At 49.8% G+C, this 26121-nt stretch overlaps 1 protein-coding gene across 1 annotated transcript in view; it reads left to right on the plus strand.

The window, feature by feature from the left end:
• The first annotated feature begins 9800 nt into the window (after positions 1 to 9800).
• The window catches only part of CHST13 (carbohydrate sulfotransferase 13), a 29629-nt gene continuing 13308 nt past the window's right edge, over positions 9801 to 26121 (plus strand). The window contains exon 1 of the mRNA XM_040076822.2: positions 9801 to 9880. The gene's annotated coding sequence lies outside the window, so the exon portion shown is untranslated. The remainder of the gene's footprint in view (positions 9881 to 26121) is intronic.

Below are 26121 nucleotides of genomic sequence, written 5' to 3' on the forward strand. Positions count from 1 at the left end.
CCATGGAGTCATGCTCACTTTGTCAAGCTCTGGACATCCTGAGAGGAGACTCTGGAAAGTTAGCATTTCCCTTGACTGCATGCTTGGCTGGTTTAACACCATGAGCCTCTGCTGGGCTCTTCAGGAATAGTTTGGCTGGCTACAAACCAATGACCAGAAAAAGTACAGCTACAGGAGCAGAATAAGAGAAGACGTAATTGTGGTTTAATCCATCAGGCAGTAAAACACCACAGAGCTGCTTGACAGACTCTCAGACACACACACCCACGTGACTGGGGAGAGAACTGGGAACAAAAAGTGTAGGACAACAGTAAAGTCATATATACTGCCCTGCAGTGTGGATGATAACTGTCAGAATAGCAGACCTTTACTGCATTTTTCCCCCCTAATTCCTAATCTTTTCCTAGCATAGAGCCAGAGTTTATATTCTGGGCCAGCCCTACTTCTAAATAATGTTTAACCATGATTCTCTCTCACTGATTATCTTACAACTCAGTTTCAGCTGCTTTGCTGGGCAGCATGAAGCTTTTCCACATGGTCTGTGGACATCATTAGAATGCGACATGATGCTGGTGCTTTCAGCCCAGAGGTATTTGACCCCCCTTCGGCAGAAGGCTGAGGCACAGCAGCAGCCTCTGGCTCTCCCCAGCCTCGTGGTGCAAAGAGGAGCTCTGCACAGGGAGCCTCAGCCCGCACACTCCATGCAAGCTTGGATGAGATCCATGTTGCAGTACAGTATGGATTCATAGTTCATTCAGAGCATGTCCCTCTCTGCCACTCCTGCAATTTGACTGACAAGTTTTTAATCTCTCACTAATTATTAGGTATTCCTTGTCTTGCTTTGCTCAAACCAGGAGGCTGGGGGCTGGCTGTAGTCCTCCATCTTGCATTTGGGAGAGCCTTCTGGAGTACTGCAACGTGGACTTGTTAGCCAGGGGCATCTCAGGGCACAAGCCACAGAGAGGCTGACTGAGGCACTTTGTTCAAGCTCCTTCACTCCATTAGCTCCAGGTTGCCAAATGGAAATAAAACAGAGAAAGCTTCAGTGCAGTTCTCATTGCTTCAGGTTTTAAACATTGCAATATATGCCTGAGCTACCTTGTACTGTGTCCAGCTGGTACTTTTTCCGGGCATGCCCCAATTGAAAGAGATAATCATGTTTTGTTTAAATTAATTTCTGAAGCTTAAAAGCCCATTTATATCTGTCCAGTTCACTGAATTGAACCTCTGCACAGTAGCATATTCAGTTTCTGCTGTAACCTGCTATTGCTGCTTTTAGCTGTAGCTGTAACCACAGAAATAGCAGCCAAAAAAACCCCAAAAAAACCCAAAACCACCAAAAACCCCACCAAAAAAAAAAAAAACCCAAAAAAAACCAAAAAAAAAAACCCCAAAAACCAAACCCCCCCACGAACCCGCTACTCCCTTCATTTTTTTCCTTTTTTCCCCCCGATGACACTGGTTGCACTGTTCATTGCAAAGAGGGTTTGAGCAAGGCACATGACTATGCTGTCTTCCTCAGCTGAGAGAGGAATTGGAATTCTCTCTGGCTTTGCTGAAATCACTCTTTTGCCGAGCACATCTGTAGCAATGAAGTAGCTTTTTCTCTTCTCCTCTCGCTGATGGCAAACTTCAGAGAAGGTCAGGCTCATGGATGTTTGTGTAGATTATTTTCATGACAATGAAATGGGAGAGCCTGTCTCACTGCAACCAGCTGGAAATACAGCAACCTCTTTAAAAAGTACACGATTTAGCTACCATCAATATATAGATTTGGTAGCAGCCAGATTGTTCTTCAACACAGGCAGCAGTACTAACACAATAACCCAAGCGCTCTGAGAGGGGGTCTGGCCCTGCCCTGGAGTGCAGAGCGGCAGTAGCTCAGGCAGCCACACCATGGTGAACCCCGGTGCCTCCTCCAGGGGTCCCGTAGCGGGGTACGGGCTGCAGCCGAGAGCATTTGGGAACGAAGGGTGGGACTCACAGGCTGCAGTTTCTGGGAGCCCATGACACAGAAGCTCATGAATCATACTTCCATGGCCAATCTCTACAAGAGGCCAAGGCACTACCTAAAAACCTTTAAACTGAGGGGTATGGCCTGCAATCTGCAGCGCTCCTTGGGCTGTTTCTCCTCAATTGATTGTGATTGTAACAAAAGCTCCAGCTGCAAGTACAAGGCCCTGTTCCCTTCTGTCTGTGGACACTGGGATGAGGTTCTTGTTTGAAAGATTTCTTTAGGAAAGAGAGAGGCCAGCTGGCTTGGCTTTCTTTGCAGTGGCTCAGAGACTTGGAATGGGCTTTCTCCACACCACACTAAGCTGATTTGGTACCTCTCCAGGACTAAACTTCTTGCAAAAGACACCTCTGGATATAGTTTCTGGTGGAGGCAGTCACCGTGCTTCCTTGATAGATCTCCTAGACATTATGGGTGGGTGACTGTCTGATTTCAGCAATGCTGGAATTTTCTAATGCAGATGTAATTCAATTAGGGCACCCAGAGGATTGCAGAAAAGCCTTTATTATTTTTAGTCTGAATAAAAATAGTATCTCAGGCTTCCTAGAATAGTGAAAACACAGAGTATCATGAACAAGAGCTGGACTAAGAATATTTATATGCCTTTTCAGCCAGGGTTTCCATGAAATAGAAGCTGTTTGAATTGGATTTGACCAGCCCTGTAATGTTCAGACATACGCAATTGCTTCTCTATGCTTAAAATTGCAGTAACAAACATGAGTTTGACTCTGTGGCCGTAGGTACAGGGTACAGCCTGACTAATGGTATTTAGTTGATGATGATTATTTTAACTGTACCTCCTTCAGTAAACAAGAAGCTCTGTTTTTAGTAATGGGAGAATGTATCAGCAGTACTAAAGGGACTTAGGAACCTACAACTTCAACTAGACATGGTCAGTGAGGAAGGACAGTGTCTAAGTCACAGAGGTTTCTTTGAAAATATCATTCCATACGGTAATCTTTGTTCATTTTTCTCTTTCCCCAGGGCCAGGCTGCTTCGTTGTAGAAAGAGTCAGCAATGTCAGTATTTCAGCATGGTCTGGTCATGCTGTCAGGACATGGGGTGCTGAGGGGAGAAAGGACAGACATGCTCAAGCTTTACCAGTGTGGGAGGAACGAGAACAAATAGGGCCTCTGCCTCTGCCTATAATACCAGGTTTTTAGGAGAAAGAGAAATTTCTCAGTATGTTCATTCTGTGGTTGAGGAGACTTCTACAGTACTGTTCTGAGCACTGACGGCAATTTACAGTTGTTATTTCCAGTGTGGGGATTTTCCCCTTCCCTTTGGAGCCAATTCAGGTGGATGTGTGCATTGTAGCAGCAATGTGAATGCTGTGGGCAGGAGAACTCTCTCCAGCAGTGCCCTGCCAGGCTGGGAAGACGCCTCCCTTGGCCACAAGCATTTATCCCCACAAAACACCCCTTCCCTCCACTCTCAGGGACAAATCTGCCTTTGCTCAGACCTGGGGAGTTACAGAATGCAACACTCTGGGTCACAATTTTGTGCTCAATGCTGTTGTGCTAAGAAAGGGTTTCTGCAAATGAGGTACTAAAACTAAGGTCTCTCTCACGCTGTTTCTTGGCTGTGGCTGGTTGGATGCAGAAGATCCCAAGACCAGATTATTTGATTCCAGGATTCTGGTCATGAACAATGTGAATAAATTGAAGTCCAGGAAAAGGACTTTCTGGAGAGATTTCTGAGCAGCCTTTGCTACCTGCTCTGCTCCTAAGATACCAGGCTTGTCTGTGCTGCTGAGTTATGTGCTTTCAAGCAAATAAAGCCCAGTTTAGAATAATCTGGTCTATACCTTTTTGTGAAGGTATAAAAGCATGCTGTTGATGAATTTCTTTCTGTCAAATGAATGTATCCTGGACATCGTCCCTCAGCTGGGATAAAAATGAATGCAGTCTCTGAGCAAATACTCAGAGCAGCCAAAGGCCTGGCCTTTTCATTACGGGCTTCGATCTAACAATCCTGGGTTGAAAATCCATCACAAAGGAACTGTGTCTGCATGGGTAAGAACTGCCTTTTGCTTCCCTATCACTAGCTTCAGCCAAATGGTTGAAAGCACCGTGCTCAAATTGTCCAGAAATATGGGGAAGTTTCTCGATGGCATTTCCCCACTTTGGGAATATTTCAAATGCAAACTGTTCCTCCCAGGAGAGAATTTCTTTTTCTGACATGCTGGAACTGTGGTAGCAAGGTCAACATGTGGTGGTGCAGACGTTGTGCCCATCTCATCTGGCTCTTCTGGGGAGGTCCAAGAGTGCCTGAATGCAGACAGAGGCTTAACAGAGCTGCCAACACTGGATTCTCAAAGACCCTACCCTGATCATGGTGACTTTCTGTGAGGCTTAGGGCTACCCAGTAATGCAGACCTCTCAGTGTCTTCCCCCCAGATGTAGAGAGTATTCAACTGAAACATTTCTTTGGAGAAGATTGGCCATGACCTGTTTTTAACCCCAAATTTGGGCAGTAGTACTGCTCTCATAGTCCCCCCAGGGATTTAAATATGCTGTCTCATACTGTGAGCTGATGCAGCAAGACATAGGATGCAGTCAGGCTTTTCCACTGATTCAAAAATTACAGGCTTGGGCCCTTGAGAGACCATCCTGGTCTTTGGTCCTTGGCTGGTTCCCATCTCAGCCATCACCTTCTCTTTGTACAACCACGACCACAGGTGGTACAGGGGTTCAAAGCCAACCAGTTGCTTAGGGCAGCAGGGAGAAAAGTTGTGGCTTTCTCCCCTGGATGTGCAAGAAACAGCAGAGCAGGAGGCAAACCCTGACCATGCTCGTCATGGGAGGCTTGACATGTTTGCTGCTCTTGCTGCCAAAGGAACTGCACAACTCCCATCGTTGTGCCGAGGTCAATTGGCTTTCCGGTGTGTATCTGTAAAATCACATCCCCTCCTCAGGCAAGCCCCTCAATCAGACATCAGCAGAAAGCAAGCTCCCAGCTGGGAACGGTATATAAACTAATGAAATGTAAATGCCTGGTACAAAAGACAATACAGTCCCTAGTTTCCACCACTGAATAAAAAGTTTGATGGGAGTTTCCATCCTACCAACAGCATTTCCAGTAAATGAAGGCAGAAGGTTGTCCTTAGAGCCTGTAATTTGGTTTGCTTCCATCACCACTGATGCTTTTAAAAGAAAAAAAGCAGCTGTTTTTTTTTTATTTTTAAATTGTGGCAGAAAGAAAGTTAAAGGAATGTTTCCTTGAAATATATTTTGACAGAGGCGAGCATTTCAAAATGAGAAGAGGCAGCCCAGATTTTAGTTCCTTGGTCTTTAGGAAGATTTCTGAGGAGATCCGGAGATAATTGTAAAAGGGTTGCTGGGAAGTCATAAGCTTTTTCTTTTTTATGTGGTGAGGGGGTAACACCAAGATTGACAAGATGTGGAATTAGCCAGGTCACAATATTGACTACTCAGAATCAGATGCTATGTTCACTGTTCTAACCCTTAGTACTTTTTTTCTGATGAGGCATAAGAACCTGATTAACTTCAGGCAATGTACATTCTCATACACACCAAATAAGTGGGATTCCTCAGGGTGCAAAATGTCTTTGGGATTGGCTGCTGTTGTTTCCCTGCCCTGTCCTTCTGAGACCAAGGAGATTTCTCAAGGCATCAGTGCTACTTTGTATGTACAAGCGGCAAAATCCCACCGCAGATTTTAAAAATACGCACAAAGCATCATGTTACATTCTATTTAAGTAGTAATCCTCCAGTTACCTCTCCAGAGGTATTTATTGTCATTTTTACCTTCTATCCAACTTGTGTCTTTTATATCCTGACCTTGCCAATATTTAGTCCAGCACTCAATGGTGAATAGTCCATCCCAGCATGGTTCTCTGCTGCTGTGAAGAAAGGCTCCTGTATATAAGTGCAAAGTGAGCATAAACACTAGTGCATTTATGAAATAATATTTGAAAAGTCACATTCTGCAGGTGCAACGTGCTACAGAAAATAATGGAAAATCAATGCACTGCTTGAAAAAGACCTCCAGCTCGGAGGTCTCAGCAGCAGTGACCTTTACTTTTAATACAAAAGAGTGACAGAACCTGGCTTTCTGCTTATCTTTCAGGGCAAAATGTCATGGGTCCCTGTTTTGACAAGGATGGTTCAGACAAGGTGTTAGGAAAAAATTTTGAGGGTTTGTAAATCTGGAAAGGATTGTTTAGCAAGATCTTAGGTGTCCATCTTGGGGGAAACTTGCAGAACAAGCTCAAGCAGTGGATAGGCTGAGGCTTTGCAAGGTCCCTGTCAGCCAGCATGTTACAGTGATGCCATAAAATTTAAAACACTGCATTGAGCATCAGGATCCACAGGGGTCCATGGAAATCCCAGAGGCAGGGTGATGTCTAATGCAGCTCTTAGGAACCAGAGAGAAGATGACCCATGATCATGCCTGGAGCAATTCCCAGCTGCAGGTCTCTGAGGAAAGCCTGTGCTGCACCAGTGTCATCGCCCACATCTCTGCCCAAGCCTTTCCTCGGTGACACCCGGGGCAGTGGCAGCACTGGCAGTGCACCAGGGCCACCAGCAGATGGGAGTCTCACCGGCAGGAGGCCAGGGAAAACTTTCTGCGGCTCCAGAACTGAACAACTGGGTGCAAAGTCAAAATATAACCTAGAAAGGCTCTTTTTCACAGTGGCTGGACAACCAGGCCTCAGGGAGGAGTACAACAGATTCCTCAGTTTCCAGCAGAGACTAGACGCTGTTTAATTTCTATTCAACATGGTCATCAGACCAAAGCTTGGGGTTAATCTCACTCTGTGGCACCAAGGTCCTGGGAAAAAGCAAAGCATGTGGCAGAAACCTGCTGAGAAGACAGTAATGAGCACTACTAATGAGCAGAGAGGGAATCAAGCATGCACTGCATCAAAGACACAGCATCATTCTGCAGGCAAACAGCACTTCCTCTTCACCTACAAGTCAGCTGCAGTTCAGACCTTGGCAGTAACAAATAATTTCTCTCCACAGCATTTTTTTAGCACCTTTTGATCATTATTTTTGGTTACCAGTATTGTTTTAACAGTCAGAAATAGCTCCAGCCATGGTCTGAACCCCACTGTGGGAGGCACTGTGCAGGCAGGGAACAGAGTGGCCCTTCCACAAGGAGTTCGCAGCCTGCCAGGGAAGGAGCCATTGCCATTCTACATCAAATACTCATTTCTCAGTTCTTCCAACTAACCTGGCAAAGCAGGAGATTAAGACACCAGGGATCAGTGCTTGCACACCCATTTCACGTGTGCTGCTGAGCAGTTGTATTTTCATGTGTGCTTTGTGCATCTGCTGTTCTTCAGCCACCAGTGGTGCTTGGGGAGGGAGAGAAGGGCTTCTCCAAAGCAAGCTGAATCTGAGGATTCCACTAGAAATAGTCTTGGGATCATAACCTGAGACTCTGATAGCTTCAGCCTGTGTCCTATATATCTGCAGTGATCTTCTCAGGAAGCACTGGTTGCTGTTGTCTGCCTTAAAGGGCTGGGGTTGCTCTTTTCTGAGTGGTGGGGCTGCAGGGGAAGGGGGATGGTACGAGAGAGCAGCATGTGTGACCAGAGAGGTCTGTCACACACTCAGGAACAGACAACAGCAAAGGCCTGGCCTCCCAGCAGCTGATGCCATTGCCAGCAGTCAGCTCTTACCATAATGTACCTCTTTCCCCTGGAAAATGGGTTTGTCCTTCTAAAAGGGGTTTTCTCCTTCTAAAGGTTTTTTTTTACTTTGGAAAAGGGACCATTTGCAATTGAGTCCACATAGGAATCCCATGAAATCCTCACGATGTACTTCTGTTTTTAGCCCCATGGGTCTGAACAGCATGTTCACCTCGGGCTGCTGAAGACCAGCCTCGCAGATGTGATGTGCTCACAGATGGCCCTGGCCCTGCCCCCGGGGATGAAACACAGACAGCAGGCAGCAGGACTCAACAGGTCCTGCTCAGTGCCTGAGTTTCTACTGGGATGTTTTACTGTATTTTCTTTAAAGAGAAATTCCAACTATGGGTGAAGTTTGGTTATTTCTACTGGTTTTATTCCTAGTGCTGAATTCAGGGAAGGTAGGCTAAAGGGATAGTTGTTTTCCCTATCTCCTCTGGGAGCTTTGGGCTAGATTTTCTGGTATTTCAGTACTGGGAGATGCAAATAATGAAAAATTCACCAACAGTTTTGAGCACACCTTCCAGCTCCTGAAAAGCTGTTCCCACTACACAGGCTTGATATGCTTCCAGTCATTGAACTCTCTCTGGCCCCAAGTACAGCAGTACCAGACATCCCTTTTGCTGCCCCTGAGGTCTATCAGCCCATCCTTACATGTGAGGCAGACCCCAAGTCTTTCCACATTCATCAAGGGGCCAAAATTACTGCACCACTTGCAACCAAGAGCGGACTGCATCTGCAGAGCCATTGCCAGCCAGCAGCGCTCCTGTAGCGTTGTCTCTTGCTCCCCAGAGGCTGGGGTCACAGTCCCCCCCGCACCTATCAAACAGGCACAGGGCTCTGCTGCTGAGGGTCTTTCCAGCTGGTTACTGCACACACTGCTGTGCCCTTGCAAGGAGGGATATTAGGGTCTCAGTTGTGTCTTATTTCTATTGCCCCTCTCTAGTCCTTCCAACAGGCCCATTAAAGAGCTGTTTCATTCATGGTCATAGCCCAACACAGCCTGCAAGATGCTGCGTGTGTTCTTATTTCATTCCCGCTTCCTTCACTACAATGAGATTCTCCTCCTGGGTTCCTCTGCCCTAAATGAGGGCACAATGAAGCCCAGCACGCGCACATACCCAGGATTTCTTTGTCACTCCCAGTGGCTCCTCCTTGAGCTGTCCTCTTTTTCTTAAAACTAAGTGTGTTTCGGGCTGAAGAGAAGCAGTGAATGAGTGTTGTCAGTGGAATCCAGCTCTTGGCCTGGCTAATTTGGCAGGTGGCCTTTGAGAAGATCTTGAGTGTTTTACAGAGCTAAGAGAAAAGCATTGCTGCTATTTCAAAACTGGGGCAACAGAAGCTCTGGGCTGGTTCTGCCTGTGATTACAGAGCCTGGGGGATAGAGGATGCAGTAAGAGAACTTTGCGCTCTCACTTTCCAAAAGCATGCCGAGAGTCATAGAAAATGATGTCCTCCTTCTACATCAGTTTATTGCTCGAGGTTGAATTAGTCAGAAGCATTATTGCTTTCAGTAAAAGACCGCAGGGCCGGGGGTAGCCAAAAGAATATTAAAAAAAAAAAAAAAAAAAAAAAAAAAAAAAAAAAAAAAAAAAAAAAAGAGGGGGTGTATTTTAAGGCCACGTGTATTTTAAGGCCACGAAACTTTCTGACGCTTCCCAAGTACTGACCATGCAGAGAAAAGTCATGAGGAAACTCCCGATCCTGCCACCACATCAGCGACTCTCTCTTCCCCTCGGGGAGTCCTAAAGCCGTGACGGGGGCTGGGCAGGGAAGCGCGCTCCCCCGAGCGCTGGCAGGGCGCGGACGCGGACACGGCCCCGGGCGAGGAAGCCCCCGGGCCCCGCGCCCCGGCCCCCGCCCCGCGGCGGAGCTGGCCGGGCCGAGCCGCCGCCGGCGCCGCGGGGCTCTCGGGGGGCGAAGTTCCCGTGGCGGCGGCTGAGCCGCCCCGTGTCACTTCCTGCGGGCGGCCGCGGGGCCGCGGGCGCGGGGCGGGGCGGCGGCGCCCGGCGGGGCTCGGCGGGGCTCGGCGGGGCTCGGCGGGGCTCGGCGGGCCGGGGCCGGGGCCGGGGCCGCGGGCGCTGCGCTGCGCCGCCAGCCGCGGCCGAGGATGCGGCGGAGCCGGGCGCCGCGCCTGGCGCTGGCCGCCGGCCTCGGCTCGCTCCTGCTCGTCCTCTTCTACTTCCAGAGCAGCCTCAGCCCAGGTGGGTCCGCGGGCGCCGCGCTCTCGGAGGGTCTCCCGGCGGTCGCGGGCAGGCGGAGAGGGGAGCGGGGCACCGCGGGCAGCCCTTCCTTGCTCCTGGAGCCCCTCGGGTGTCGGCCGGTCCCCGGCGAGCTGAAGTTCAGTCCGCCGGTGAACTCGCCGGCGGTGGCACATCCCTCGGCTGAGCCCGCTGAAGTTCGCCGCTGCGCTCGCCCGCGCTGGGAACGGCGTTACCATCCCGTGTCTCCTTCCTAAAGCCACCTTCTCTCGGGTCGCTGTCCTGTTCGGTGTCCTGCGGGGCGTGAAACCGTGCTCAGCTTTGTGCGGTCATGCAACTGCACCGCTTCCCGCAGCCCTGCCGAGGCTGTGCCGCGTCGGGACCGGGAATGGGAGCTCCTCTGACCCGCAAGTGCCGATTTACACCCGCGGTCACTACATTCCCTGGGAGTCTGTATGAATGCCTCAAGGGACTTCTCCAGTGTGTGCTCTTAGAAATTTCTTTAAAGTTGGGAAACAATTATGGACTAAAATCTGAACGGTTTTGTACTGGGGGATAATTTATTTCCCTGCCTTTTTCTGCTCCTTTGGGGAAATTATTTCCTCTTTCCTAAGAGACGTTATTGGGTAATTCCTGCCGTTTTAACAATGTACTAATGTTTTCTGAGTACAGCAGAAATCCATCAATGGGGCCTTTAGTGTTACATCTTAAAATTCAGAAGACTGACTTGACTGAAACGTTAATGGAGTTTTATCAGTGTAGACTAAATGAAATGTGATTTTCCTTTTATAGGGGCTGCTCCATCACTTTAATGTGTTTTTTGTTGGGTTTTTTTTTTTTTCCTTTCCCTAAAAATAAAAAGGCATAACTTTTTGGCTGAGTAAGATTGAAAAGAGTTGGGTTTCAGCGAGCATTTGTTATTTCTAGACAAGCATGTGAAGCTTGTCAGATGAATTCAGAAATCCCAGAAGACCATAATCAGTATTGTATTCCTTAGGAACTTGTTCTTTTCATAAGGAAATCGTTTATGCATCTTATTTTAGTGTTGGGACTGCTCAGTAAAAAGTGCAGCACTAAAAGAGCTTTAATCTCCAGGGGTGCTAATGAAGAGATAATCGTGTTTTACACTGGATACGCTTTCTAGCATCTGACTGGAAAACGTCTCTTTTCAGGGCTCGGGTTTTCAAAAAGAGATTCTGCTGGTCTGAGTCAGCAGAACTTTCTGTGCTTAGTTGACTTTAATTCCTTACCTGATCTCAACCCAGTTTCACACAGAGTTCCCGTGAGGTCAGAGTAAACCAGGTGATGGTAATGGTGGTAGTCTCTCATGAGGTGCTGGAGGGAATTTGGGTCTGGAATGCTACCTTGAGAAGTGCTGGCCAGCTGAGGCTTTGGGAAGTGCAATGCCCTGCATATCTATTCTTTCCTGTGGGGCAAGTGTGATTTTTGAAAATTCCCATAGATGATGATAGGTCTGAGGTAGGGATCTCTAACTGCTGGTACCAAGAAATGTTTGTCGCTCAGTGAGAACCCATTTGTGAGGGTGTGGATGCCCTCTCCAGATTTGCCCCTGTAAGTTCAAAAAAGAGATGAGTTAAACCAATATTCATGTTCCCTAACATCAGCTTATTTTCTAGCCATATGGCTTATTTTCTAGCCATATGATTGTCTCCCTGGGTTCAGCCTTCATTTTTGTGCCATTTATTTCCTTTATTATTTTTCAGTCTCCAGTTTTTTCTTTCCTCTTCAGATCACTGAGAAACTCACACTAGCAGAGGAAAGGTCATTACCATCTACAGAAAAGAAGCAAGTTAAAGATTGCTTCATTTTTTATCCCAAAGGAAAACAAACTGAGGCCAATTACTTGAATTTTAGAAGTTACAATTTACAATAATAGGTAAACAATTTGCAAACAAAAATGTCATCTTTAAAAAAATGGCTGCCTGGGGGTTATTCGGAGTTCTAGTTTTCTGGTGTCATTTGATTTTTGTATAATAATGAAGAAAAATGCTAGAAAAAAGAAGAAGCAATGCTATTAGTTTCCCCCAGGAGCAGTCAGATCCTTTGTCCATCGTTGGCAGGATTGAACAGGTTGCCTTCCCTGGGCCACCCACAGTCTTATTACATGGAACATGCTGAATTAATCCTTGCTAATGGCACATAGAGACCAAACCTTCCTGTGACCAGGACAAGGAATGGGAAGATGATATTTCCAGAAACCTTTAAGCTTGAGAGTGCTAAGGGCTCACTCAGCTCAGGGAGCAGGAAATAACTGCTCTGTTTGCATTGCCCACTTACAGCTCCATCCAGGAGCGGTTTGTGCTGAGCTCCAAGGCTGTGCTGGAATAAGCCTTTCTTGTTCTAACTCAGGAGCCACACACCAGCCTGTGCCGAAATAACTCTGCTCCTCAGTGCTGCTGAGTTAGTTATTTTGGTGGTGGGCTGAATTAATTCGTACTGAAGTCAGTGGCAGAATTCCCTGTTGTACCTCCTGGAGGCAGGAATGAGCTCAGTGTGTTTGCCAGAGGGGTGGGACAGGTCCTGGTGCTCCACAGGGAGGTGGGCTTGTGTGCTTGAGTGTGCCCTGACTTCGTGGCCCTGGTGGGTTTTTGTTGTCTTTCCTTCCTGCTGGCTGTACTAGCGAGCAGACACGGGGGCTGAAGGCCCAGCTTTCCCCTGGCCCTGGGGTGGAGCTGTGCCAGGGACTGTCCCCTGCTCGCTTCAAGTCAGTGGTGACCTGTCTGTCCTGTTGGCCATCAGCTGTGCCACTCCAGGCTCACAGATACGTGGTCAAAGGCGGGATGTTTGCGTAGCAGGAAGGTGTTGAGGTGGTGCTGAGCACGCTGGCCACTGGACCTTCCACACCACGCCACAGTGAGTAGCTCCAGGGTTTACCTGGAGCAGTCACCTTTCAACACCTCCTGCACCAGGGCTGGTGGCGTGGGCAAGTGCACTCAGCTCCCAGGCAAACCTCACGCCATATCAGCTGGGCTCAGCAAGAGATGAGGGCCACCAGGAGTCTTTGGCTGTACTGGTGTCACCCCACAGCCATCCAGGAGATCTGTCTGGCCTTGGCATGATTGTCACCCATCTTCTGAGCCGATGTTCCTCTGCTGTTCCCGGCAGGAGCAGTGCGCTGTTAGCTGAGCTGACTTGAGCACGCTGTACATTTTCTGCATAGAGGTGAGAATACGCAGCAGGGCTCCTAGGCTGGTATTTCATCTCACTCTGCTGGCAGCACGTCTAGGCTGGCACAGCAGGAGACATTGGAGCTGCCGTTCCTTGTCTACATCAGAGCTTTGGTCACTGCTGTTCTCAGGGGGCCCACGCTGATTTTAGCAACAGTGGGGCATGTGGGATGACCCTGGTAGTTCAGATGTGGGATAGAGGGAATGGAGAACATGTGAAGGAGGTAGAGGGAGGTGAATAGCGGGTCCTAAGGCTTGTTTTCTTCTGGCCTGAGGTTTCTGCAGGGCAGTGCTCTGGGGCCACCCCAATGGTATGTCTTTGGGGCAGCTGGCAGACGACATCTGGGGAGCTGACAGATTTTCTCCAATAAAAAAGAAGGAAAAGCTCTCAATCTCAAAGTGCTCTTTTATTTCTGCTCTGGTTCTGTCCGTTTGCAGCATCCAGCTGTTGTTTCTTAGGTCTTTTTAGCAGCACTTGCTCAGTGCTGGCTTCTGCACCCCCTGTGCTCTTTCACAACCTGCTGTCAGCATGAGCTGTTGGACCTCACAGGACTTTGCAGGTGAGACGTATTCAGCCTTTGGTCTGACTTTTTCACAACAAGAGATACCAGAAGTGCCAGGGTTGTGATACTATTCCAGAAAGCTTTTCTAGTGAGAAAGCAGCAAGAGCCCTATCTCTCTCCATCCTTATCTGCTCCTGTATAAACCAGGTGGATCTTGTCTGGGCTCTGATAGAGCAAAGCCTTCTCCAACCGCTTCACCAGCCTGAGAGAGAAGCGTAGGGGTCTTGCAGGAGGATGAACATCAATGCCAGAAGCCACATCAACATGTAGCAGATATCACAGGTAGGAAACTGCCTCTCCATCTTTGTGTGTTTCTTAGCCTTCTGATGTGCCAAGGTGGATATGGAAGACACCACTGCCACCACTCTCTGCCAGTTCTCAGGTGGTTTCAGTTGCCCAGCCCAACACCCCTCAGGACTAGCAGATCTTGGAGCAACTCTTGCTTATTATTGTTCGAAATTTATTGATCTCAGTCAGCTCCATCTCTGTGCCTAAAGACTGGTCCCTTAAGGGGGATACAAATTACTATAGAGACAATAGAGTTGATAAGTGATTTGACCCGCAGAGCTTGAGTCCCTGAATCTACAACTTTACCTAGACCTGGCGTGACTGGAGATAAATGCACACTTAAATTTTAGCAGACCTTTGAAAACCAGGGAATTTTTTTTTTCCAGAACAGGAAAGAGCCTATTTTAGGCCTCAGTTCCTCCCCATTGTTTAAAGGTATTTGGAGGCTGAAATTCAGCTGCTGCCTTGGGACGTGCGCGTGGTTCGGCCAGTGAATGCTCTGAGCCTGGGCCATGCCTGCAGCTGGCTGACACATGTCCTCAGCCTTCCAGATAAGGAGGGAGATGCTGCTTTTACCCTGGCTAAGGCTGCAAGCACAGGCAGGGATGACAAATCTAAGCTATCATCAGATGGTGTTGATTTCTCTCCTCTCCTCTCCTCTCCTCTCCTCTCCTCTCCTCTCCTCTCCTCTCCTCTCCTCTCCTCTCCTCTCCTCTCCTCTCCTCTCCTCTCCTCTCCTCTCCTCTCCTCTCCTCTCCTCTCCTCTCCTCTCCTCTCCTCTCCTCTCCTCTCCTCTCCTCTCCTCTCCTCTCCTCTCCCCTCCTCTCCTCTCCCCTCCTCTCCTCCTTTTAGTTTCTTTTGTCATGAGACAGTTTTACCCGGCTCATTTTCCCAGTCATAGTATCATGATGCCCAGGATGCAGCCCCTTCCTTTAGTGGAGCCAGAACTTGAAGTAGAGCAACATTTATCAGCCAAGATGTTGGCAAACACAGGCTGAAAGCCCTCAGATCTGCCATGTTTGGGAAAGATATGAAGTGCTCCATCCGTGACCTGTGGGGGTACAAAAATCCACCTGGTGCAGTGCTGAGAACGGGACAGGAATGAAGCCCATCTGCTCCTGAGGGCCAGGCTTCTCTTGAGGAATGCTGGCTCTAGTCCTTCTTGCCTTTACACGGTTTCCTGGGAATCTCTGATACATGCAAGAGGTTTCAGAGGGGAAAGGAGTAGGCTTAGCACACCCAGAGTTAACTCTGTCCCTGCAGGAGAAATTGGTGTCCCAGTGGCTCTGCTGGCTGCATCCAGCCTCTCCTGGTCCCACATTCCTCTGCCATCTCAGCCTGTCTGTTTCTCTCTGGCAGCATGATGCACCTGCATTTTGTCCCCACACACAAAACTCCAATATCCTACAATAAGAACTCCACAAAAACAGCACCAGTAGGAATTTTGCCTGTGTTGGTGCAGGTCAGTGAGGTCCAAGGCTGGGAGATGAGTGCTTGTGCAGTGGCCAAAGCTCTCCTGAGGGTGTTGGGATTTGTAATGTGCTGGGTTTATTTCTTGGTCCTTGGTTCCTGCAAGCATCTGAATGGAGAGCATGACAAACCCTCCATCTTAATTCCAGTGCAAACACAGCTGTCTTTCCCAGGACTCTATATAAGAAGCCAAGGAACTACAAAGGCTTTAGGCACTTAACTCCAAGTACTGCCCCTTGGAGCTGGGTACTCAAAGGAGAGCTTAACTCCCTTAATTCTTCTGAGGGGCCAAGGGGGGATGTTTTACCTTGAGGCACAGCTGGGCAAAAGCCCAAAACTTTCCTTGTTCAAAGGCAGTTAAGGACTAGTAGCAGTTTGACAAGGGGGAAACATCTCACTGAGTAGCTCTGGTGTCCTGAACGACCTGGGTTTAACACCATTGTGCCTTGGTCCTGCCTGCACGGCACAGTTTGCACTGAGGGTGAAAACAAGGACAAATGGATCTACCCTAGGAGGTGGAGGTACTTTTTTCCACCAGTAAAATTCATCGTGGATGGAGAGGAAGGGAGCAACTGATGTCAATGGGGAGTTGAACCCCACATTCCCAGGTTCTGCTGCTCAGTTTAGACCAGTCTGCTCTCTACCATACACGCACCTGTACCTGCAGAGCTTGCAGTGCTGTAAACTGGGACACCCTGTCTCTGTTTCCTGTCTCCTATCTGCAGCTGTGGGACAGGTCTATTCAACCACAAGCTCTCTGCAATCTCCCCCCTGATTCACATAGATCTTTTAATTTCTCCCTTCTTCAAATGGAACACCCCCCCGGCAGTAAAATCCTCCTGGCAAGGCTGGATGGTGGGAGAAATTGCTAAATGTCCCTGTATGCGCTGCTGCCCTATGAGGTTGTCCCCCATCCCTGATGCTCATTTCCAGATGCTGGGATCCTTGCTTCATGGCTGGCTGTTGTGATTCATTCCGGCTATGCCAGTTATTGTTGTTGCAGGCTTGTACCCTGTGTAATTCCAGTAAATTACCCATTAAAGTCAGTTGTAGAGCTCTGATAATTAGGGTTCAACCCCCAAATGTATCTTCTTGCTCTGTTCTCCATTTCCCAGTTGTCTGTGGCTTCCACTGGCAAGCCAAAACTTCATTCTAACTCAGAGGCTACATGGGCAAAGGTGAGAAGACAGAGTTTCTATGTATCCCCAGGAGCTGGGCGCCCACTGCTTGGGTAAAGTCTTCCTGCATGTCCTTCACAGGAGATCACCCGGGGTAGGAGATAGCACTGGGCCATGGGGCTTGTTTTGTTTCTCTTACAATTTAATGAGCTGAGGAGCAGAGCAGAGATGATGCTTCATTCATCGTGTTGGAAGAAGAGCGCGATGCTCTGAGGGACACCCAGCGGGCGCCTCATGGGGACAGGGAAGGGAAGGGGAGCCTGAGGACACAGTGTGAGAAACGGCTCTGTGTGACTTGGATCCTGTTCATAAATGATACCAACATTGCCACTGCAAGGCTCATGCTGTCGGGGGCCGTGGTGCGCTGGCTGCTCAGCAAACGGGGGCTGCAGCAGCACCAGCCAGGCACTGGGACCTCTGCAGGAGGCAGCAAGGGTGGTTCCAGCAGCCACCAGTGCCAGTTGCCCTCTGCTGAGCTGAGCAAGCCCAGGACACCCAGTAGCCAGAGGAACCTGCAGTGGCTGATGTCCTGAACGGTCACCCCACCACTTCACAGCCACAAATCTCTGCTCCCCTCCTGATGGCCTGAATCTGTCGGAGCTCAGTAGTGCCTGGAGTGTGCTCTCAGTCTGAGCCCCTAAGACAGGACAGTGACTGCAAAAAGCAAACACACACACGCTGCCCTGTGCACACACACTTCCCTGCCATTGGCAAGTTGGTCTCTGTGCCAGCCCCACACATTGCTGTGACTCGCCCTGGCAGCCACCTAAAAGATGGATTTTCAGTCTGAAAAGCTGATGAAAGGCTGTGTGAAAGCACTGTGTGGGATCAGGGCCACAGTCATGCCATTGGAGCTCCATCCTGGACCCGGTGCTGTCCTTCTGACCTGCCAGTTTGTTGATGTGGGGACACCTTACTGCTGGCTTCTGGTGGACATGGAGGAGGCAAGTGAGAGAGAAGCTGAGCTCTCTTCCAGCATTTCTTATGAATGCTATTGAGCAAGTTTCATTTTTTCCCAGACCCTTTGCAGCAGCCCTTACTGGGGTGTCTGGGGTCTGTAGGCTTTTTGAAGATCCCTACATTGTAATCTTTTTCCACTTCCCACCTTTTGAAGTCTCAGAGGCAAAGATCTGCCTCAGTTTTGTTTCTAGACTTGGTGATCCTTCCTTCAGAGATCCTTGCACAAGTCCACTCCCTTTAGCTTGCTGGCATGGCATTGAACACGTTTAGCTTCAGGGCATGGAGGTGTCCAGCCTTGAAGCAGCCAGTGGGGAATTCCTGCAGCCTGTTGGAGGAACAGTCTGGCTGCTCTGCCTGCTCATGTTTACCCCATAGTGCCCCTGAGCTCTTAATATCTGGATGAGCTTTGACTAAATAAATAGTTGTAAATTTATGGGCAGGCAGACTGATGGGAATTTGGCTGGGTAAGGCTTGGAGTTGGTCTTTCCTGAGAGAAGAAAGCAGGGTTTCTCTGCTCTGGTTAGGACTGTAGAAGCTCCACCACCCGTGAGTTCGGCAGCTACATCCTCAGCTGAGGTGGCTCATTGCTGTCTACCAGTGCAGGAAATCCTGGCCACATAACCCACATGCTCTGTCAGCTCTGTGCTGAGAGGAGAATCACCATTTAGTGCTGAAAGTGGTTGAGAACATGGTTTTGAGGGTGTGAACATGTATGGATTTGGTGTCTGCTGATTTTTCTTGTCTCATTTGAACGTGCTGTCCCTCAGGTCCTTCCCTGTGCTGTGATGAGAGCTTCCTGACCTACAGCGGGGCTCTCCAAGCACCAGCCATCCCCAGCCCTGCAGACAGCCCTGGCCTGGCTCTTTGGAGTCCTGGTTGCCTCCCTGTCTATTGGCATATCCTACCTCCCCTCCGCCTTACCAGTGATCCCTGATACATTGGAGCAACCAATGGCAAAGTGCTCCCAGCAGTGCTGCATCCCTGGTCACTGAGCCCTCGGGGTGGTGTCACACTGTGAAGCTGTTTTGGCAGCTGTGAGATGCTGCAAACCACAGAGCCCTGGGTTTGTGTGTGGTGTTGTGCTCGGGTGACTCTGTTTCACGGCCGTGTACACAAACCGTACTGAGCACAGGTGCTGAGACCTGCTGTGCTGAGGAAGCACCTAATTCTGGTGAGACCCAGCTTTTTCCAAACTGGACTTAATTTTCATAGACTCCCTCAGAGCAGCATCCAACTGGACTTGAAGCTGTTTTCTCCCTAGAGAGTGTCATTGAAGGTGTTGCTGCCTCTGCAGTGGCTCGAGTGACAGATGAGGAAACCTCTAGCCTGGGCATGGCAGATGGGCAGGTGCTGGTGTCTCTACCCATGGTACTTGTGCAAGATGTGCCATGAAATGTTTTGGATCCTCACAGCAGTGCACAGGGCCTGTAGGTCCCTTCCCATCAGCTTGTCACCTGGGGGATGCTGAGGCCGTGAATCCTGGCCTCCAGTCACAACGTGCTCACAACTTTCCCTTCTCTGTGTAAATGCCACTTGATTTATAGCCCTCAATCTCCTGGCTGCTTTCCCAGCTCTTCCAGGGAGAGAGCAGCAGCAGCAGGTTTGAGCCATCCCTTGCAGCGCTCTCTCTCCCTACGAGTTTGCAGTGTCATTGCTGGAGTAGAACCCAACCCAAGCCTGCTCTCTGGCCAGATGTTGCTTCACTGACCTTGCAGGAAGATGGGTAATATCAACATGAGGTTCAAAGGTGATGTTTGTTTGGAGCTGCCGAGTGTGGGTGTCTCTGGGGCTGCCTTGTCTGTTCTAGAGGGCTTTCTTCAAAGCAGGGACCTGAGAAATCAGCACAAACTAATTGGGGGTCAGCGGCTCCTCAGCAGCTCCCCACCCCCATTTGTACTGTGTTGCCCTGCGAGAGTGCAGCTCTGCCTGCCACGGGAGTGTCTCTGCACAGGCAGATTTCCCCATGGCAGAAGAAGGCAGCGAGTTCAGTCCTGCACAAATCTACAGAGCCAGGCCCTTCCTTTTGGCAAGGGTGCAGGAGTAGCATATTCACAGCTGGGTCTCTTCCAAGTTTACTCCTGGCAGTATCAGGGAAATTGATTTCCCTTTAGCTTAATAGGGTCAGTAGACACAGGCACTGTGAGACCCAAACAAGGCTGAATTGATGCTGGTGGAGTTTTGCATCAGTATCCCACAGCTGCTGCTGGGTGGTGTAGACACAAGCCTCCCAGTTCCCTTCATCCTGAGGTCCCTATCAGAGCTTGCTCACTCCCTGTGAAAAGGAAAGGGATGTCCCCAGGGCCAAGAGCCACTCGCAGGAGGGGTTAAATCCAACAGCCACTCAGAGAAGCACACGTGATGTGCCTTAGAGCTTCCATGGCACTGGAGGTGTTTGTGTCCTCTGCTGACCATGCTGGCTGGGGAGACAGGGCTCTTCAGTGGCCTCAGGCAGTGGTCATTAATAAATGCAACAGAGGTAGGCACGAGGGGCCATGTGGTGGGACTGTATGTGCTGGAGATGGTTCTCAGAGATGGTTCTCTGAGGCTGTAATTCAATCCTCTGAGAGCTCATGCATCTCTTCAACTCATTGCAAAGCCTCTTGTTTTTATCTTGCAACAGAGAGTCTCACCAGCTAATGGCCCGTGTCATTTAGAAAGGCAGGACACAGCCCCTCAGCTGCCTCTGCTGTGAGCAGAGGGATAAGAGCCAGGAAGCAAAGCCAGGGAAGGATGGCTGCGTGCAAGGTGCTGTGCTGGGAAGAGTTTGCTGAATGTGCATTTTTTCTCAGATCAGCTTGTTGAGGCTTTCATCAATCCCAGATGCACAGAGCTGAGAAGATGGCTCGAAACATTCATCTGGCAAGTTGAGCCATCTGACATTAGAGAGACTCCTCTTTGTTGTACCTGTGCAGGTGGCCTGTGTGCAGAGGGCACAAACAGCATCTGCCCAAACCAGACCTGAGTGCAGGCAGGTTTTGAGCAAGCCCAGCCTGGTCCCTTGAACGCTGGCCTGCCGTGGCCTCAGCAGCTGAGCAGGAGGCAGCAGGCTGGTGCAGATGGTCTCCTGGCTTGGCAGCTCCGTGGTGCTGTGTGAGCAGCTGTGGGCTGCCTGAGCCTGCCCAGAGACGGGGGCCTGCCGGTGTACGGACACTGCACCAGCAGGGTTTTAGGGAGAGGTGGATCTCTGGTGCAGCCTTGCCCAGGGAAAATCGGGCCTGTCCATCCTGGCAAGGATCCCTGCCTTGGCACTGCTGCTGCAAGCCCTTCTTCTGCAGTTCTTTCGGTCAGCAGGCTGCAAAGGAGGAGTTTATTGACAAGGAATGGAAGTGCTGGCAGTTCAGGCTTGTATTATAAATGCAAGCAGGCAGCTGGGGCCAGGAGAATGACAGGCGTAATGGGGAAGAGAAATTGCTCTTGGAAAGCTTCTAACTTGGCTTATAGGACGAATTAACCATTTGGAAACAGAAGATTACATGGTATTTACACACAAATACTTTATTTGCTCACAGAGGCCGTGTTCCTGCTGGATATTGTTAATTTTCTGTTTCCTATAAAGATCTTAATTGCAGTCGTTGCGACAGTAGAAACCTAGGGACACTGCCCCAGCAAAATACATCCCTGCAGCTGAAATGCCTGTGATCTTTCTATTAAGCCTTCCTGGCATCTGCCTCAGGCTGGTACCAGGTGACCAGAGCCTCCTGCTGCTGAGGAGACATAAAGGTTTAGGAAGAACCCCTGCAGTGAATGGGGCAGACTGTCCAGACCAGCTGCCATTGGCTCTGTTCCTAATATGATCCCCACAGACGATGCTGGGGCATTTGGCAAGCTCCCTGAAACAGCTGGATTCCTTCTTTCCCTTTCTGCATGATTTATTGGGAGCTAATCCTATAACTGTCACCATTTTCCATCACTTGATTAGAGTTTCCCTGCCTGATCCTTGACTCAACTAAATTAGAATAAAAAGGCCTTCCTTGAAAAAACAGGGCCTGAGCCATCCACACCTCTGGGGAGAAGAGAGGGAGCCACACAGCCAAGGTCCAGCTGTGCCAGCCCCTGAGCCTAGGTATGGCTGGTGACACTCTGATTGTCCAAGAGCTGTCATGGGTGAGAAATGAAGAAAAATTATCCTTAGAAACTTAAAGGCAAAGTAAACTGTGCAAGAAAGCAGGGACCAAAAGAGGAAAGAGCTTTTATGAAACTTTATAGAAAACAAAGAGGTTCTTTATGTAATTTTAATATCTTCCTAATGGCAATGGCAATAACTTCGTCCTAAGTAAACCTTCCAGGATCTTGAACATCAAGAGTGATGCACAAGGGGTTTTAAAGCATATCCAGAAGCCAGGTCTCTGAATCACAGTCACTTCTGGAACCAGTGGCAGCCAGTCCCTGCACTGGCTTGGGTACAGCCAGCACTCCCTACACAGCAGGCATCTGGCTAAAGCCAGGACAGACCAGGGATTTCAGAATTCAGAGGTCTCTTCCAGGCAGTTAAAAGCTGAGCAGCCTCCTGTTAGGTGGGGAGGGAAAAAAAAATAAAAAAAAATAGAAAGGCAAAAAGGTAAAGCTAGAAAGATAATTATTTTCCTGCCCAATGCGTGTGACATGCAATAGAAATCTAAACTAGTGCAGGATGTTCTGACCCCATCTCATGTCAGGAGTTTAATGTTCTTTTTGTAGCAGCTTAAAAAAACATCCATCTGACGACACCCCCTCAAACCTCTCAGCCACCTCTGTGGCTGCTGCCTGAGCTTTGTGTACAGCAGATGGAAGGCAGGGAGGCAGAGCTGGCTGCAAACCCCTCAGCCCTGGATCATCCCTCAGCCTGGGTTAGCTGCAGAGTGCTGAGTGTGCACTGCAAATGTGAAGCTCTGTGGGCTGGGTTTGTCAGCCAGGCACGAGGAGCAAAACACACACAAGTCCATTGTCTCTTTTGCCAGGCAAGCTCTCCAGCAGCCTGCTGGGAAGTGCCCCTCCAAAGGGTTCTGAGGGGGCTGCACACAGGGTCACACTGGCTTTGTTCATCTGGGAGTTCTTGCATGCCTTGGACGGCGAAAAGTCAGCTCCAAGCTTTCCAGTTTCTGCTAAACCTGTCAGAGCATTCATCGAAATGGACAGTGGAGATTACACTGGCAGCAGTGCTTGCTGTGTTTCTTTGGAGCACTTTCAGGAGAGATTCCTCTTTTTTAGTGGTTTGGAGAAGAACCCAAATAGCTCTGAACATTGGATCGCTGCCTCCCTCCCTCCCACCCCGCATCCCACGTGGTGCTGAATGGGACACGCAGGCTGTGGCGTGGCAGGGGCTGATCTCACCCAGCGACCCAGCATCCTGTTTCAAGCCATGAACTGTGCCAAAGGCACAGCAGATCCCGGGGACTGGGAATGGAGAAATTGCCCCTTGGAGGGGCAGTTTCTGGATCCTTTAGCTGGAGGAAGGAGTGGTGATGTGAAATAAGGTTCAGTTGTCACGTTTCTGTAGTGATGGCAGTGCCAGCCCCTTGTGTGACCTGTCAGAAGGCTCTTTTCAGGTGTGACTCCTGGTAAGGAATGTGGCTGGGACACGTTCAAGCTAAAAGATGCGATACTGAAATTTGGTGGCAAGGGGGACAGCCATGAGGAGCCCATGGCTGGGAAGGGGGTCAGGTTAGCTGTGGGGCTGCTGCCTGTCACACCGTCCGCTCAGGTGGCGTCTGCTGCTCTCGGCAGAGGGGCATTGCCTGCCCCACAAAGGTTGCCACAGTGCTTGAGAGGCTGGGCTGAGGCATTTTCCGATGAAAGTCAATGTGTCTGTCTTGAATTGGATCCAGACGGAGAAACCTGAAGTATGGTGGCACTTGGTGCCAGTGGCACCTTATGCTGCTGGCCCCTGCCCCGTGTTTGCTGTCAGGTTTTATTGCATCTGGCAGGAGTCACTGAGCGTGGAAATGGTTGTGGGTAGGTGACAGTCGTGAGAATGGGTCACTGCAACCCCCGACTGGGAAAGCAAGGTGCATCCACCTGCCTCTTGCAGGCTGGAAACCATGTGAGTGCCTTTGATGTGCCTGGGGCTTCTGTGCTGTCCTCAGACTTCTGTGTGAATCTGCACTGTGAGTAATTTGCACTGTGTGGCTGCGACAAGTGCCCCAATATCAGACAGAGGTGGTGCAGCTCTGCTGCCTCTCCATCCCCCAATGCAGCATGCCAGAGGCACTGCAGTCCATGAGCCCTATTTACAGGAATGCTGCCTGCAGATGAGTGTGCACAGATATTGGGGATCTTGGGCACAAGTGAAGGCAGGTGTGCTTGGATTCTTGGTCCCGCCCCAGTTCCCTGAGGCTCTGTATTTCCACCCCAGACATTCATCACAACCATTGCAGCTTCTGGCAGGCCTGGCTTTTCCCTGTCTGGCTGGAATGAGAGCAGGACATGTACTCATCCCTCTGCGTGGCTCTGCCCACCCATCACTTTCCAGAGAGAATAGCTTAGAACCTTCCACGCCCTCATTAACATTTCCTGAAGGCAGCACACCCCTTGTCCCTCTCTTGCCTGTGGACTGCTGTCTTCCAGCCAGCAGGCCACACATCCCTGCAGGAGTGAAGGACTTTTCCTGTTAAAGGCAGTGCAGTCCATCGAGTTATCCCATGTAAAACACTAACTCATTGTCCCCTCTTTGGAGTGTGTTTCTTGGCAGGAGGAAGGGTGTTGTCAGTGCCAGGGAGCCTGGCTGCCATTACCACTCAGTTGTGCCACACAGCCCTGGCACTCTGGAGAAGCTGCAAGGAGGTGATTGCTGAAAACAAGGGTATTATTTTTAGGGGGTGACCCTCCTTTCATCTCCTTCCCAAAGGAAGCAATCCTGGACATCTTGCCTATGTAGGCCTGGTTATATGAGGTCCAGGGATCCCCGATACCTTCACATCTGTGTGTGTGTGGAGCAACTGTGTGGTTTGGGGCAGAAAATGCTGAAGAAGGGTTTGTCCCAGGGGATGGTAGCTGTGGAGCATATGCATTTGGTGGAAGGAGTTTGGAAATTACTCCTTTCCCTCTTGGCTAAGAGGTTTGCGCCTCTGTGCCTCTTCAGGAGTGGGCTGTGTCACCTCAGTTCAGTGCCTATGGAACCTCCTCTGAGGGTTGTGGCTAAGAAGGGGGTACTGGAGTGCTTCAGCAGCAGAGATGTGGGATAAAAATGGGTCCTGGGGATGGGGTGCCCCATCACCCTTCAGGAGCCATCTGTGACTGCTTGGAATTGGCCTTAAGTAGCTTCCCAGGAAAACAAGAGAGTCATTTTTGCAAGAAGAGGAAGTTTCAGGGCAGGAAGGTCTGTGTGATAGAGACTGATAGGATCCCTCCACTGGCTCCACAGGAATGTGATGTATTATAGCCAGGTACTGGAGAAGAGGAAGATGATGGACGATTGTGCAACCTTTATCCCTCTTCTGCACCCTACCCCTCATCTTGCCCTGAAATGGTACTTTGTCATTGTGGCTAAAGCATCACTTCTGTGACCCCACTGCCTGTGGAGATGCAAAACCACCCTCTCCCATATGCAAACGTCTGTGGGTTCAGCCATTCGGGCTGATGGGAGAGAAGATTTGTCATCCCCTGCTGCAGCTCATTCACATGGGCTGTTCTCTGTGCAAACCTACTAATGTGCATGTCCTGCCTTGTCCTGCTCAGGTTTGCCCTGAGCTTCTTTCTTTGCGGTTTTTCTCTACCGTTGTGGGTAACCTCCTCCCAGTGTATCTCTATTTCCAAGTGCTGGGAGGTGAGGGGAGACAGGGGGGTTTAATTACTTGGTTTGGCTGTTTCAAGTGGGCTAGGGGGGATGGGAGAAAATGTGCAGCTCTGGGAAAAAAAGCCTGAGCTAAGCTTTCAAGCATCCCTGTGTTGCTGGGACTCAGTTCTGTCTGATGCAGCCAAGTTCAAGTCACTTGGTTTAATTTCTGCTAAATGAAATATTAAGTCAGGAGCCACCAAATGGAGCCCCTTTGCCACGGGGATAACCAGGCTTACAACATCCAGGCACTGGCCATGCTTCAAAATAGAATTGTATGGCCCAAACCCAAGCTACTTGAAGCAATTTCTGAGCCTGAGAGTTAGGATGCAGCGCTGGTGAAAGACACTTACCCACGGGTTTTGGAGGGACAGTTGAGCTTCCTGGTGCCATGCCAGTGCCTGGTGGTTGTGGCTCAGCTGGTGACAAGGAGGAATGCTACTGAATCACGTGATGGCTTTGCAGGGCACAGGGATGTGCCTGCCTGCTGATCTGCTCAGGGAGTCAGAACCACTAAGGTCTTGCCCTTCTGATATGCTGCATTAGCCTGGCCGGGTTATCTGGGAAGGACCTGCTCCAGGACCCTTACAGGAGTACAGCCATCCTGGCCCTTGGCTGTGCTCTCTGTCTGAAAATACTCTGGAGCAAGCATGGGGAAGGTTCTGCTGCTCCCCAGGATGCTACAGGTTGTCAGTCTGCTGTAGGGAGCAGAAGGGGAGCTGGCAGGGGAAGGTCTGATGGAGAATTATTCCCCTTCCCTAGAAGTGAGCTGAGACAGACGTCTCCAACAGACTCTCCACTGCCTGTACCTCAGTAGAGAGACATGCAGAGCAGCCAGCCCTTCCCA

Source organism: Hirundo rustica, chromosome 12 (assembly GCF_015227805.2).
Source record: "Hirundo rustica isolate bHirRus1 chromosome 12, bHirRus1.pri.v3, whole genome shotgun sequence".
Lineage (NCBI taxonomy): Eukaryota > Metazoa > Chordata > Aves > Passeriformes > Hirundinidae > Hirundo > Hirundo rustica.